This window comes from Amyelois transitella, chromosome 27 (genome assembly GCF_032362555.1).
Source record: "Amyelois transitella isolate CPQ chromosome 27, ilAmyTran1.1, whole genome shotgun sequence".
Classification (NCBI taxonomy): Eukaryota; Metazoa; Arthropoda; class Insecta; order Lepidoptera; family Pyralidae; genus Amyelois; species Amyelois transitella.
The window spans coordinates 663,127-680,618 of NC_083530.1; positions in this window are offsets into that span (position 1 = coordinate 663,127).

Consider the following 17,492-nt stretch of genomic DNA (forward strand, 5'->3'; position numbering starts at 1 on the left):
GGAGGGGGAAAGCGAGCCTATTAGTATTGCCAATATGTTTCGAAATCATTTTAGGGTTAGCTCACAGTTGGGGCCTTCGGCTCCCTCTTATGTTGAGCTTAGCGGACAGACTCCACTGATATGTATTTCGGCAAAACAGATTAAAATGGCGATAAATGGTATGAGTGGTGGAAAATCTCCTGGCCATGATGGCATCAGTGTGGAGCATTTGAAACATGCCGGTGCTCACTTGCCCAGGGTGCTCGCTCTCTTCTTTACAATGTGTATTAGCCACTCTTATCTTCCACATGAAATGTTGAAAACGGTTGTGATACCCATTGTGAAGAATAGGGCGGGTGACGTTTCGGTAAAGGGGAACTACCGCCCCATTTCGCTAGCAACAACCATTGCTAAGGTGTTTGACAGTGTGCTAAACTCGATTTTACAGAAGTTTGCTGATATTCACGATGCACAGTTTGGATTTCGTACCAAGCTGTCTACGGAAAGCGCAATTGTGAGTTTAAAGCACACTGTCAAATACTACACAAGTCGCAGGACGCAGGTGTATGGCTGTTTCCTTGACCTCTCGACGGCTTTTGACCTTGTGTCATACAACAAGCTCTGGAGTAAGCTGAGTGAGGGGGGTATGCCGGCGGAAATCATAAATATATTTAAATTTTGGTACGCCAATCAATCTAATGTTGTGAAGTGGGCGGGTGCATTTTCAGAGCCATATGTGTTGGAGAGCGGGGTGAGACAGGGTGGTTTAACGTCTCCCACGCTCTTTAACATATACATCAACGATCTCATCGTTGAGCTGAGCAGCATGCGTGTCGGATGTCGGTTGGATGGCGTTAATCTAAATAATATTAGTTACGCCGATGACATGGTGCTGCTTAGTCCGACGGTGGGGGGGATAAACACCCTGCTTGAAGTGTGTCAGACCTATGCCGCCAATCATGGGCTGATTTATAATGTCAGGAAAACCGAGTATATGGTCTTTGAGGCCCCCGGTAACCGCCCCAATGTCACATTGAGTATCACTCTCGGTGGAGTTGAAATAAAACGCGTGACAAAATTCAAATACCTGGGACACATTGTTACTGAGGACCTTAAAGATGATGAGGACATTGATAGAGAACGCAGGGCGCTAGCGGTGAGGGGGAATATGCTGATCCGCAGATTCTCTCGTTGTACTGAAGATGTCAAGATCACGCTGTTCAAATCATACTGTCAGAATATGTACACGGGAAGTCTGTGGGTGGGCTGTACCCAAAGGGCGATGGACGCACTGCGTGTTCTATACAATAACGTTTTCAGGATGATGCTGGGATTGCCTCGTTTCTGTAGCGCCTCAGGTATGTTCGCGGAATACCAAGTCGATAGCTTTGCGGCTATTATGCGCAAGAAGACCTCGTCGCTAATTTTTAGAATACGGGACAGTCCCAATAGCATTTTGAAGACGTTGGCAGACAGGTTCTCCTCTCCGTTGTGGGCTGTTTTTGTGAGGAGGGTGATCTGTGAAAGAAATGAGCCGATCTGATCACTCTCCATTTTATTTTATTTTATTTTATTTTATATTTTATTTTATTTTATTTTATTTTATTTTTTATGTTTTAGTATTTCTTATCGTGCCATGTTACTAACAAATCTAGACTAAGTTTACTAACATTGATATGGATCCGTGGCTATCTGAAATAAACAATTTTTATTTTATTTTTATTTATTTATTTTTTAGTCGCCTTTTGCGACATCCGTGGGAAAGAGATGGAGTGGTCCTATTCTTTTTTGTAATGGTGCCGGGAACCACACGGCAAAGCAGCTTTGCAGAACCTAACTCATTATAGAATCTTGGTTACACATCCACTTGCCTGAATGTGCTAGTTAGCTCTGCGTGGAAAAACATGCTGTGAATGTGTTCTTTCTTCGGCAGATAAATAATCGGTCATCCTAATTTGATATTTTATGTATGTATATGACGTATTTATAATGTATTTTACATCTCTTTCCCATGGATGTCGTAAAAGGCGACTAAGGGATAGGCTTACAAACTTGGGATTCTTTTTAGGCGATGGGCTAGCAACCTGTCAATATTTGAATCTCATTTACATCATTAAGCCAAATAGCTGAATGTGGCCATTCAGTCTTTTCAAGACTGTTGGCTCTGTCTACCCCGCAAGTGATATAGACGTGACTACATGTATATATGTATTTATGTATAATGTATTTTATGTATCTTGTATGTATTTTGTCAGTATGCATGTGCACTTTATCGCACCACCAACTTAAAGTTTTTCTGTTTGGTCAGCTGGTTGACTGGTAGAGAATGCCAAACGGCATTAAGTCCGCCTTTTGTATTGTTTTTTTGTGCAATAAAGTTTTAAATAAATAAATAAATAAATGTGCAGTTTTACTCACGATGTTCTCCCTCCCTGTAAGAGCAACAATTAGTTAATCAAAGTAATCGTAATTTAGAAAGGAGTCATTAGTAGCTGGTATGACACACAGTATGATTTGAACCTGCATATCATACTATTGCCGTGTGGTTCCCGGCACCAATAAATAATATTCAAATAGTGACACTATTTGAATCTCAATTCTATCATTAAGCCAAACAGCTGAACGTGGCCTATCAGTCTTTTCAAGACTGTTGGCTCGGTCAACCTCGCAAGAGATGTAGACGTGATTATATGTAGCTATGTATTCAAATACCTTAACCATTGGACGGTTTCAATACATACATACATACATACATAAACTCACGCCTCTTTCCCGGAGGGGTAGGCAAAGACTACCTCATTAAGCCAAATACGGTTTCAATATTTTATTTAAATTGAAATACATAAAATACGGTCCAATTGAGAACCTCCTCCTTATTTGAAGTCGGTTAAAAACAAAAGAAGCGCTATAATTAAATTCCCACGTGTCTGAATGTAGGTTCGTATAATCATGATAATTAATATCTTTTCATCAACGTAATGCAAGGTACGGTCGAATTAAGCACTTATATCTGACACTAGTTGTACCCGCGACTTCGTCCGCGTGGATTAGTTATTTTGGGCATCATTGAAGCCCTCAAGGATGAATAATTTTCCTCGTTTTTTTAGATTTAGATATCTTATGCTGCTTAAATCTATTTTACTCGTAATATTATAAAGCTGAAGAGTTTGTTTGTTTGAACGCGCTTATCTTAGGAACTACTGGTTCGAGTTGAAAAATGATTTTTGCCTTGATTAGACTGTTTATCGAGGAAGGCTTTAGACTATGTAACATCATGCTGCAATTTTTAGGAGCGAAGAAATAATGGAATATGTGAAAAAAACGGGAAATATTATTCATCCTAGAGGGCTTCAATGATGCCCAAAATAACTATTCCACGGGGACGAAGTCGCGAGCACAACTATGCTTCGTGGAAAAACCTGACTCACCCAATCCAGGATCCACAGTCAAAGGCATACCCCGAGCTCATCTCCAGAGTGGTGAGGATGCAACCGGGACTAAACCAGGAGGAAAAAGTTCTTTAATATCTTTTGCGAAATTAGTATGCAGGGATCGTGGCAAGTGGAAAGGTTGTATTATCTGTGAATTTAGCTATATAAGAGTACATGTTATTCGCAAATTCCACGGGAACTATAGTTTCTACCGGGATGAAAAGTAACCTATGTCCTTCTCCAGACTCTTAATTATACCTATATCCGTGATATTTTATGAATATTAGTTTGCTAAATAACGCGTGAAGAGACAATTTACTGGTATAATCACGTCAATATCCCTTGCAAGGTAGACAGAGTCAGCAGTCTTGAAAGACTAATAAGCCACGTTCAGCTGTCAGGCTTAATAATAGAATTGAGATTCAAATAGTGACAGGTTACAAGCTAATCGCTTTAAAGAAGAATCCTGAGGTTACAAGCTTATGCCTTAGTCGCCTTTAACGACATCCATGGGAAAGAAATGGAGTGGTCGAGTGAGAGACAACAAACAAAACTAACTTTCGAATTTATAATATTAGTTAGGATTCAGACTTAGTTTTATAAAATTTTAATGTTGGTTTAATCGTTCCTTAAATTTTCGATACCTAAATAATATATAGTTTACATACATATATCAGGGAAGTATATTTATGTATATTCGTAACTTGATATTTAATTGTGTAATTCATATTGTTTGGATTCAATTTTTGTAATGTATAGAATATTATCTTATTGTTACCCGCAGTTTCGTTCGCGTGAACAAAAAACAACAAAAAGCAAAGAATTTAGCGCCACTTGAAAAGGAACACAGGTTTTCTGAGGAAAGTTTATATGTATAAATGCCACCCGAAGTCGGGGCGGGTAGCTAGTGTGAAAATAAATAATACTGAACGATTTTCCGTTTTAGTGGTGTCGTGTGGTTCCTGGCACTAATATAAAATAGAATACTACCACTCCATCGCTTTTCTATGGATGTCGTATAAGGCGACTTAAGGATAGGCTTGTAAACTTGGGATTCTCCTTTTAGGCGGTGGGCTAGCAACCTGTCACTATTTGAAACTCAATTCTATCACTAAGCCTAACAGCTGAACGTGGTCTATCAGTATCTTTCAAGTTCGCTGTCTCTGTCTACCCCGCTAGGGATATAGACGTGATTATATGTATGTGTGTAATGGATGAAATTGTCTCTTTTCTAATATCGATGAATTCCGATTATAATCTAAGGGATAATCAAGAGAAACCACTTAATATGCTTAGTATTCCAGCACCAAAGTCACTAAAAGTTGGCTCGGCTAATCGGATATGAAACTTTCTCGATTATAGATTGACTGGAGTATATTTTAGATGTACTAGAGTGCGCATTAATGGTCGCATGCGAGGCAATTTTAATACGTATATACATATAATCACGTCTATATCGTTTGCGGGGTAGACAAGAGCCAAGAGTCTTGAAAAGACTGATAGGCCACGTTCAGCTGTTTGGCTAAATGATAGAATTGAGATACAAATCAAAGCCACCGCCTAAAGGAAGAATCCCAAGTTTATAAGCCTATGCTGTGCTAGCTGAACGTGGCCATTCAGTCTTTTTAAGACTGTTGTGTCTGTCTACCCCGCAAAGGATATAGACGTGACCATATGTATGTATGTTTATAAGCCTTTTACGACATCCATGAAAGAGACGGATACTTGTTTTTATTCGTGCCGTGAACCACATGGCACTAGTTAGATAGATAAAACTCTATTGCACCATAAATTAAATTAAGGACGTCCTGGTAAAGGGTCAGGTCAAGAGTACCCGAAACCGCCGAGCTTGCATGAAGAGAGTTATGAATGTGGATGAAGCGAAGGAAGTATGCAGAGATCGTGGCAAGTGGAAAGAGGTAGTCTCTGCTTACCCCTCTGGGAAAGAGGCGTGATTTTATGTATGTATGTATGTATTGCACCATAAGAGTAAAACATACAAAACAGACAGAGATGGTACAAGGGCGGACTTATCGCCAATGCAATCTCTTCCAGTCAACCTTTGGGTGATTGTATTATGGCATGCGCACTCTATGGATATTGTGCTCACTCTGAGACATTTTCCAACTTCACCAAAATTAAGTCGTGATATTAACACCATGGTTGTGACATGAACGAGGAACGCAGTAATTGGTTTCGGATCGTTTATTGACCAGCCCGCGACTTCATCCGCGTGTAATTTTAGAAAATAACCTCTTTAAAATTTAGAACTTACTTACATACATATATAATCACGTCTATATCCCTTGCGGGGCAGACAGAGCCGAACAGTCTTGAAAAGACTGATAGACTACGTTCAGCTGTTTGACTTAATGATAGAATTGATATTCAAATAGTGATAGGTTGTTAGCCTTGTCGAAGAAAAATCCTTAGTTTATGAGCCTGTCCCTTAGTCGTCTTTTACGACATCCATGGGACGAGATGGAGTAGTCCTATTCCTTTTTTTTATTGGTGCCGGAAACCACAATTATATGTTTAAGAAGCCGTGTGAATCTTTAAACTTTAGAATAGGACCATTCCGTATGTTTCCCGTTGATGTCGTAATAGGCGACTAAGGAATGGCTTATAATATTGGGATTCTTATTGTAGGCGATGGGATAGCAACCTCTATCATATGTCACTATTTGAATTTTCCTTTACGAGGTAGGCAGAGGTAGCTTCGAAAATACTGAAAACCCACGATTGATTTATCTTATCTTATATATGTGCCGTGTGGTTCCCAGCACCAATACAAAAAAGAATAGGACTACTCCATCTCTTTCCGTTGGATGTCGTAAAAGGCGACTAAGGGATAGGCTTACAAACTTGGGGTTCTTTTTTAGGCGATCGGCTAGCAACCTGTCACTATTTGAATCTCAAATCTATCATTAAGCCAAATAGCTGAATGTGGCCATTCAGTCTTTTCAAGACTGATGGCTCTGTCTACCCCGCAAGGGATATAGACGTGCCCATATGTATGTATGTATGTATCTTATATATAAGATTCTCGTGTCACAATGTTCGTTCCCATACTCCTCCGAAACGGCTTGACCGATTCTCATGAAATTTTGTGAGCATACTGAGTAGGTCTGAGAATCGGCCAACATCTATTTTGCATACCCCTCAGTGATAAGGGTTGTCCACCATTAACATTTTTTTTTAATTTTTAGAATTTTTTTGATATCTTTTTTTTTCATTCAACCCCTATTTATTAAAAGGCATTTTTTAGTAATTCAATCATTTTTCATCACCGATCGATAAATGATCAATCATAATTTAATATTATTTATATTCCAAAACAACGTTTGCCGGGACAGTTAGTATATTTAAATAAAATTCTCTTGACTCTCTACAGAAATCGATGGATAATTGTTCGTAATCGATAACCCATTCGATTGACATGAATTCGAGTGATCCAGATTACATTATGTCACCGGTCGGACAAAAGATATCTGATAGTAAGCAGACTGTCACGATAAGAAGACACGATTCTTGTGAAATACGCCGTTTTAGGGTCCCGTTAAAAAAAAAAAAAAATTTGTGTTGAATAGATCATTTATCGAGGAAGACTTTAGGCTATATGACATCACGCTGCAACTATTTAGAGCGAAGAAATAATGGAAAATGTGAAAAAAAAACTGGGTAAATTATACACCCTTAAGAGCTTCAATGATGTCCAAAATAACTATTCCACGCGGACGAAGGCGCGGACACAGCTAGTGACGTAATATGCATTTAAATACGGTCGAATTGAGAACCTACACATACATACATATAGTCACGTCTATATCCCTTGCGGGGTAGACAGAGTCGTTTAGTTAATCGTCTTTTACGACATGCATGAGAAAGAGAAGGAGTGGTCCTATTCTTTTTTAATTGGTGCCGGGAACCACACACAATTGAGAACCTCCTCTTTCTAAAGTCGGTTAAAAATCTCAATCTATCAAAATTTTAAACAGGCTCATACGGAACCTATAGAACTATTTCAATAACACACGCTTGACCCGTATTACTCAAAATCGGTAATCGATCTCGGACAAAACGTCTTTTGTCCGAGCTTCCTCAGTAACAAGCGGAAATTGCTTAACAGTTTCCAAATAACCGCAGGATTTTATAAATATTCGATACAAGCTTCTGCTTTTAGCTTTGATTATGAATTTTGCAAAAATATTTTACTTGTACATACAGACATACAATCACGTCTATATCCCTTCTATCGCGGGGTAGACCATACATACATACATGCAATCACGTCTATATCCCTTGCGGGGTAGACAGAGCTAACTGTCTTGAAAAGACTGATAGGCCACGTTCAGCTCTTTGGCTTAAAGAAAGAATTGAGGTGCCGTGTGGTTCCCGGCACCAATAAAAAAAAAAAGAATAGGACCACTCCATCTCGTTCCCATGGGTGTCGTAAAAGGCGACTAAGGGATACTTATTTTGCTTCATCCACATCCATAACTCTCTTAATGCAAGCTCGTCAGTTTCGGGTATTCTTGACCTGACCTTTCAACAGGACGTCCGTAACAAAATTATACATACATACATACATATGGTCACGTCTATATCCCTTGCGGGGTAGACAGAGCCAACAGTCTTGAAAAGACGGAATGACCACGTTCAGCTGTTTGGCTCAATGATAGAATTGAGATTCAAATAGTGACAGGTTGCTAACCCATCGCCTAAAGAATCCCAAGTTTGTAAGCCTATCCCTTAGTCGCCTTTTACGACATCCATGGGGAAAGAGATGGAGTGGTCCTATTCTTTTTGTAATGATGCCGGGAACCACACGGCAAACAAAAATAAAATAAACAAAATTTTTTATGTACAAAATTCACAGATCTCCTGCGTATTTCGTGTCAGACTTAAAAATTCACAATATGTTACAAGACGTGCATACTAAACTCTGAATATATGCAGTTTACGCGTTATATGGTACATTATTATCATAGTATAAAGTTTAGCAGTACATCATCTTTTACATCTCGAGTGGGCAATAAATCCCTATTGTGGCAACATCATTAATGTCACGCTTCAATTGTTAATCATCGCGAAGAAATTGACGCGAGCCAATAGCAGTGACAAGTCTAAATCGCGCATGCGAAGATTTCACGGATTGGAGCATATATACCCTCGCTTAATCACATAATCGCTACTAAAAGTTGCAACGTGATGTTATATAAGCCTAAAGCCTTCCTCGATGAATGGTGTATTCAACACAAGAAGAATATTTCAATTTGAACCAGTGGTTCCTGAGATTAGCGCGTTCAAAAAAACAAACAAACAAACAAACAAACTCTTCAGCTTTATAATATTAGTATAGATTACGCTTTTACGCCTAAACCACTGAACTAAATACAGAGATAGAATTTACCCTGAGGAGGAAGAACACTTAGTCACGTCTATGACAGAAGACAATCTTGAAAACACTGAAAGGCAAAGTTCAGCTGCATGACTTTATGATGGAATTGATTTTCGAATAGTGACAGGTCGCTAGCCCATCGCCTTCAAGAAATGAAATCCCAAATTATAAGCCTATCCTTTAGTCGCCTTTTACGGCATCCATGGAAAAGATTTAATATAATATTCTGAAAACCACAAACCCAAGCTAGACCAAAAAGTACAAATTCATAAATTAATATTGACCTTCAGTATTTTTAAGACTGTAGGCTCTGTCTACCACGTGAGAGATATAGACGTGATTATTATGTACACCTGACCTTTTGTTCACACTACTATGTTTATACAAACACCCAACAAATTCATGTATATTTATGCATAGAACTCGTAAATATATGAGCATAAATTGTTTTGAGCATAAGTTATAATGTTATTTTATTTCAATAGAAATCTTGCCAAGTAATTCTTAGCTATAACTACTATAAACCACTTCGATACTTATACTAACATACACACATATAATCACGTCTATATCCTTTGCGAAGTAGACAGAGTCAACAGTCTTGACAAGACTGAAAGGCCACGTTATATAATCCTATCCCTTAGTCGCCTTTTACGACATCCATGGGAACTAGATGGAGTGGTCCTGTTCTTTTTTTTAATTGGCTCCGGGAACCACACGGCACATTATCATCATCGTCATTAAAAAAATTAACCGATCATTGATTGATTATTATCTGTCAACGTATAAGTTCAATGCGCCGGCTGAATTCAGCCGACATAGAGTTTATATACATTAACATAAAGAGAGCCGTGTGGTTCCCGGCACCAATACATACATACATACATACTATGGTCACGTCTATATCCCTTGCGAGGTAGACAGAGCCAACAGTCTTGAAAAGACTGAATGGCCACGTTCAGCTATTTGGCTTAATGATAGAATTGAGATTCAATACCAATACATAAAAGAATATAACCACACTATTTCTTTCCCATGGATGCGTAAAAGGCGACTAAGGGATAGGTTTACAAAATTTTGGATTATTTTTTTAGGCGATGGGCTAGCAACCTGTAACTATTTGAATCTCAATTCTATCATTAAGCCAAATAGCTGAAAATGGCCGATCAGTCTTTTCAAAACTGTTGGCTCTGTCTACCCAACAAGGGATATAGACGTGACCATAGTATGTATGTATAAAGAGCGTCGATGGTCGAATCGGTAAGGTTAAAATTGCGTGTGGCGCAAAAAGGCACAGGTTCGAATCCCAACACGGCCTTGTACCAATGACTATTTTCGAAGTTATGTACATTAGTTTGAACACTAACCGATGCTCTTACGTTGAGGGAGGTCGTGAGGAAACCTGCACATCCGTACTGGATGTGTAACCATGATCGATCCAATACGGGTTAGGTTCCCCTGCAAAGGTTGCGGAGGTCAGATGGGAGTCGCTTCGTGTAAAAACCTGACTCGCCCAATCCAGGATCCATGGTCGAAGGCGTACCCCGGGCTCCTCTCCAGAGTGGTGAGGATGCTACCGGGACTAAAGCCAGGAGGAATGAGGTCTGTTAACAAAATGCGCGCTCTATATAAAACATACCGTGTGGTTCCCGGCACCAATACAAAAAGAATAGGACCACTCCATCTATTTCCCATGGATGTCGTAAAAGGCGACTAAGGGATAGGCTTATAAACTTGAGATTCTTTTTTTAGGCGATGGGTTAGCAACCTGTCGCTATTTGAATCTCAATTATTGGCCATTTAGTCTACAAGACTTTTGGCTCTGTCTACCCCGCATGGGATATGGACGTGACCATATGTATGTATGCATGTATGTAAACATAATGGATACTCTATGTAAGTACCTACCTGGCTTATGCCCTAGCCACATAATACAGTCACTCGTCTTAGAGCTGTCTAGTTTTAGAGTGAATGACCTTACATCTGAGGTGACCTTAGGAAGTCATTTGATAACTGATGAAAAGGTGGAATTGTTAATTATAACATTAAAATCCTTCTAGTAAAGATATAAGTACCTATATATCTAAATATATAATATAAAAGAGAACACTGATTGACTAACCGACATCAATTTAGTCAGCTCAGATTTGAAAATTGACATACATACGTATGTACATATGATCACGTCTGTATCCCTCACGGGGTGGACAGAGCAAAAATGTTCAAGTTTATGGTGCTAGTAATCGATTTTTACAAAACTCTGATTGACTTACTTATCAAGGCACAAACTATACCGCTTAGTCTTAAATATTTTAAATTAAGAATGTACGCTCCTTATATGGTCTAGAAGTGAACTAAGGTGGGGATTTCCCAAAATTACTCTGGGAACGGAAATAAATGGATTTTTTATTTCACGTATAGCTATTCAACTGAATATGCCCTTTTAGTCTTTTCGAGAATGTTGCCTCTGTCTACCCCGTAAGTAAGGAATTAACACGTGAAATACGTAAGTTATGTACTCAGAATTGGACAAACCGTAGTCTGACCTCCTTGACCTTGTAAACAGAACGTAATCCATTTGCGTAGTATACAGGATACATTGATACATATGTATATACCGTGTGGTTCCCGGCACCAATACAAAAAAAGAATAGGACCACTCCATCTCTTTCCCATGGATGTCGTAAAAGGCGACTAAGGTAAAGGGTTACAAACTTGAGATCCTTTTTGAGGCGATGGGCAAGCAACCTGGCACTATTTGAATCTCAATTCTATCATTAAGCCAAATAGCTGAACGTGGCCATTCAGTCTTTTCAAGACTGTTGGCTCTGTCTACCCCGCAAGGGATATAGACGTGCCCATATGCATGAACGTATGATACATATAATCGTACAAAATCATCATAAAAAGTGATTTTTCTCAACGCGTAACCTAACGCGGGTTTACATAAAAATAATGTACAGAATTTCAGAGAGCGAACGTGATATCGCATAAAGAGACGCGGAATTAAAATGTGCAAGAAGTAACCCGAATCGGAAGTGGTGACGGATGACAATTCTTGATGAGCTGATGATGGTTGATGGAGCTAAGAAGTCCTCGAGTTGGACCACGTAGCGGCCCAAGTAACAATTAGGCGCTAAAGTAAGATTTATAATTATCTTATACCAGCTGTGCCCGCGACTTCGTCCGCGTGGAATAGTTATTTTGGGCATCATATTTATTTTTGCAAACATCCTCCTCGGCTTTATCAATTATAGCTGCTAATTGTTATGCGACTTGGCGACGACTTGGCCCACATCATTACCCGCGACCGAACGGAGACCGTATATATGCGTTTAGGGTGAGCTGGATGTTAGCATATATCTCCAACTACTGGTCCGATTTTAATGCGGTTTTCACTACTGGATTTATAGCTATAGCCTTCCTCGATAAATAGAATATCTAACAGTGAAAGAATTATTCAAATCGGTTCAGTAGTTTCTGAGATTAGCGCGTTTAAACAAACAAACAAAACAAACTCTTCAGCTTTATAATATTAGTATAGATATAAAATTCTCGTGTCACAATGTTTGTCTCCGTACTCCTCCGAAACGGCTTTACCGATTTTAACCAAATTTTGCATGCATATTCAGTAGGTCTGAGAATCGGCTAACATCTATTTTTTTATATCCCTTAATTACTTTAAAATAATTTATATGGCAAAACAACGTTTGCCGGGACAGCTAGTAAAGTCTATAAAAGCGCTAACTAGATTCTAAAGTAGTATGGGTGTAACAAATTAGTCCAGTCTCTCCGCTAGATGGAGCTGTGATTTGATGAAGACCGCCGGGAAACGTTGGATGCAGTTCGGCTCCGACAGAGCGTTGTGGAAGTCAGTGCTGCAGTGTAGTTTGTTCCGTCGCTTCTTCTACACACATGCGCTTTGGAAGCGGTAGTACCTAGTTATAATTAGATTAAAGTGATGTCGTAAAAGGCGACTAAGGGATATGCTTATAAACTTGGGATTCTTCTTTTAGGCGATGGGCTAGCAACCTGCCACTATTTGAATCTCAATTCTATCATTAAGCCAAACAGCTGAACGTGGCCTATCAGTGTTTTCAAGACTGCGGGCTCTGTCTATCCCGCAAGGGATTTTGACGTGATTATATGTATGTATGTATTTAAATACATACATACATAAAATCACGCCTCTTTCCCGGAGGGGTAGAGAGACTACCTCTTTCCACTTGCCACGATCTCTGCATATTTCCTTCGCTTCATCCACATTCATAACTCTCTGCATACAAGCTCGGCGGTTTCGGATTCTTTGACCTGACCCTTTACCAGGACGTCCTTAATTTGATCAAGAAACGTTCGTCTAGGTCTTCCCACTCCGACCTTTCCCTCCACACCCTCCATGTATTTAAATTCAAGCTATGTATTAACATTTTGAGGCACATCCAGTAATCTTTATACTTACAACGTATGTACATATACTAAACAGTATTTTAAATATTATCTTTCTGCTTCTCGTGTTGTTATAGCTGTTTAGACATAACATACACATATACACATCCCGTCTCTTCCTAACGGGGTAGACAGAGGCAGAATGCCCCCCGCGTGGCACGAGCGACGCCGTGTTTTATATTATGAATAACAATAGCCGGTGCCGTGTGGTTCCCGGCACCAATACTAAAAAGAATAGGACCACTCCATCTCTTTTGCAATGGATGTCGTAAAAGGCGACTAAGGGATAGGCTTACAAACTTTGGATTCTTTTTTAGGCGATGGGCCAGCAACCTATCACTAGCTGAATCACAATTCTATCGTTAAGCCAAATAGCTGAACGTGGCCATTCAGTCTTTTCAAGACTGTTGGCTCTGTCTACCCCGCAAGGGATATAGACGTGACCATATGTATGTATGTAATAACAATAGCTGTTTCGCTTTTTATTATGACGAGAAAACGGGACAGCGATAGTTTTTACGCGCGATATAAACGGCGTCGCGCGTGCCACGCTACGGAGCCTGGAAAAGTCTAAAAGACTTACACATAATGATGTAAAAATACTTTTTCCCGTTGACTTCGTGGGAATTCTTATTATTTTTTACTTTTATATACAGCTGTGAAATCATTTGCCGTGTGGTTCCCGGCACCAATAGAAAAAATAATAGGACCACTTTGTTTCTTTGCCATGGATGTCGTAAAAGGCGACTAAGGGATAGGTTTATGAACTTAGGATTGTTCTTTTAGGCGACGGGCTAGCAACCTGTCACTTTATATGAACTGAACGTAGGAGCTGAACGTGGACTATCAGTATTTGCAAGACTGTTGGCTCTGTCTACCCCGCAAGGGATACAGACGTGATTATATTTAAAATCATTATTATCATCCAGCTAATCGTTTTCGACTGTCTTGATTTCTGGTTATGTCATGCCCGTAAGGGTTGCAGACGTAATCTTTGAAGTCCAAAATCCAGGCCAAATAAACAAAAAAATAGATTTTCTATTATTATCGAACCCGGGACTTTGCATCTCAGAGACAACCACATAACTCACTGAGCCACAGGGGCCGACGTCAACAAACCCTTTGTTAACATCCAGAATAGATTTAACTACAGCATCAAAGCTGAGTCAAGCTGAACTTTCCTTTGTAGTTTAAGTTAACCGTTTTATAGCGGATACATAGTCCAGGAAATGTAGGACATTCAATCACGTTTACATCCCTTGCGGGGTAGATAGTCGTCTTAAAAATACGGAAATAGTGACAAGTTGCAATAGTTCCTATGACTACTCAGCTTTTGAGATTCTTCTTTTAGACGACGGGCTAGCAACCTGTCACTATTTGAAATTCAATTCTATAATAAGGCCATACAGTTGAACGCGGCTTTCAGTCTTAAAAAGATTGTTGGCTCTGTATACCCCATGATGGTTAAGAACGTCATAACATGTATATTTGTACTTATATGATTGATTCATATAAGTACATAAGGGTACGCTGTCAAAAATAGCATTAGCGAGAATATCTCACTCTTCCATCCATATAATCACGTTTCTATACCTTGCGGGGTAGACAGAGCCAGTAATCTTGAAAGGCTGACAGGCCACGTTCTGCCGTTTGACCTAATGATAGAATTGAGATTAGAATAGAATATCATCACTTATTGACTTCACATCACTTAAATCTAATTATAACTACTATCGCTTCCAAAGCGCATGTGTAGAAGAAGCGGTGGAACAAACTACACTGCAGCATTATCACCGGACGTCAATTTAGAACTATTCATCTCTTAAATCTAAATCTTGGACGAATGCACATTGTCTACATTAAAAAACATGAATGAATGTAAAACTAATTATTTCAATACGATATTCAAATAGTGACTGGTCGCTATCGCTCATCGCCCAAAAGAAGAATCCCAAACTTATAAGCCTATCCCTTAGTCACCTTTTACGACATCCATGGGAGAGAGATAGAGTGGTCCAATTCTTTTTTTTTTCATTAGTACCGGGAACCACACGGCGTACGTATTATATGTTTGCATAAAACCTATCCATTCTAGTCAATTAGCTCCTGGACTATTTGCAAATGCAAGTCTGTTAAACTACTGTATGTTGGATTTGACGCAATGCAGATTGCTTAATGCCATTATCTTACACGTCTAAACGCGAAGGCTTGTCTATAATTTCCACGGGAGCAATGCAATTTTTCTTTTTCTTTTTTACGTGTGCAAAGACCTTCGTCTACCCGGCCGGGTACGGGGTGCCGGACGGGTTATATGGGGCTTGAACCCACTAAAACCACAAACATGCATTTTTTTTAGTATTAAAATCTCATATAAATGTATTAATCTGAACAATGTATTCTCTCGTCCACATTCTATTCTAAGTTTAATTGATATTGTGAAGTTGACGTTGTTTAAGAAAATGCTGCAGTGCAGTTTGTTACCGCTTCTTCTGCACTGACGTCTTGGAAGCGGCAGTAAACTTAGTTCTAAGTAATTTATTTGTCGTCAACCAATGTTGTTAAACCATACGTTTTGACAATTATTAAGCGATATGAAGTATCCTATAATAATGAATAAAAATTTTGGATTTTTGAATTTCATGTTTCGAAGTATGTACTGAAGCGATCATGAAAATTCTTTTACTGCTCAATGGTACATCACTCATGTGCCGTGCGGTTCCTGGCACCAATACAAAAAAGAATAGGACCACTCCATCTCTTTCCCATGGATGTCGTTAAAGGCGACTAAGGGATAGGCTTACAAACTTGGGATTCATCTTTTAGGCGACGGGCTAGCAACCTGTCACTATTTGAATCTCAATTCTATCATAAGCCAAATAGCTGAACGTGGCCTATCAGTCTTTTCAAGAATGTTGGCTCTGTCTACCTCACAAGGGATGTAGACGTGACCATTTGTATGTATGTATGGTTCATCGTCTGCAGATGTTAGAGACGGTGTATGTATGTACCACGGGTGAAGCCGTGATGGATCCCTTATAGTTTACAAAACCAATAGCAGTGAGCTATGATCTATCTACAGTATTACATCCACCAAGATATTGCGATGGAGGATCTCAGCCTTTTGGCGACCACTAGTGATGGGGGATAGTCGATAAAAAACTTCATTATCGACCTGTAGGAGACAATTCTTTCCAACTTATTAAAAGTAGTTCTAAAGCACACTGCTTTCATGTTCATAAAGAATGAAGTTAGATACATATATCACATGTTTTTTCCCTCACAAATCACGTTTAGTTGGATTAATATTTGGAGTAAGCGAGAGGTTCCTACATCATTGGTTTTCGGGAATAAAGGTTTATTTCCGTCTCAGTATTTGTAACAAGGTGTGTGCAAAAACTTTTAAGTGATAGCCTTGATTGATTACTTGAATCTTCGCGGAAGAGAAGCAGCTGCCATAAAATAATGTTAACTTCGTTAGCCTTTCCTTTTATCGCCTTTGACAAACCGCTCTGTGATGTCAGCAGTGAGCTATGATCTATCTGCAGTATTACATCCACCAAGATATTGCCCAGGAGAAGCTTAGCCTTTTGGCGACCACTAGTGATGGGGGATGGTCGATAATCTTAGTTATCGAGTGAGGATATTTATTTTACAAGGATTGAGACTTATTAATGTTTTCTGGCGACCACTAGTGATGTAGCCTATTCGATTAAAGTCTTATCGACTGAGAAAAGAAATTTTAGAACGAATGAAGTAGACTATGATGACATTTTTAATACATGAAATACAAGCTATCGCCTGTGATATTGATCTAATCTTTATCGCCTACAGGTAGATAAATAAATACAAAATCATTTATTTGCGAATATACTATACTAGCTGTGCCCGCGACTTCGCCCGCGTGGCATAGTTATTTTGGGCATCATCGAAACCTCTTAAGGAGTAATAATTTTCCCCGTTTTTTTTTCACATTTTCCATTATTTCTTTGCTTCATGTAATTGCAGCGTGATGTTACTCGTATATAGCCTAAAGCCTTCGTCGATAAATTGTTTATTCAACGCAAAAATAATTTTTCAATTTGAACCAGTAGTTCCTGAGATTAGCGCGTTCAAACAAACAAACAAACTTTTCAGCTTTGTAATATTAGTATAGATATATAATTTTATAATAAAAGATTATTAGTGTTCATTCTTACCTAAAACTATTTAACTACTTATAACCTTATTAGCTTTTA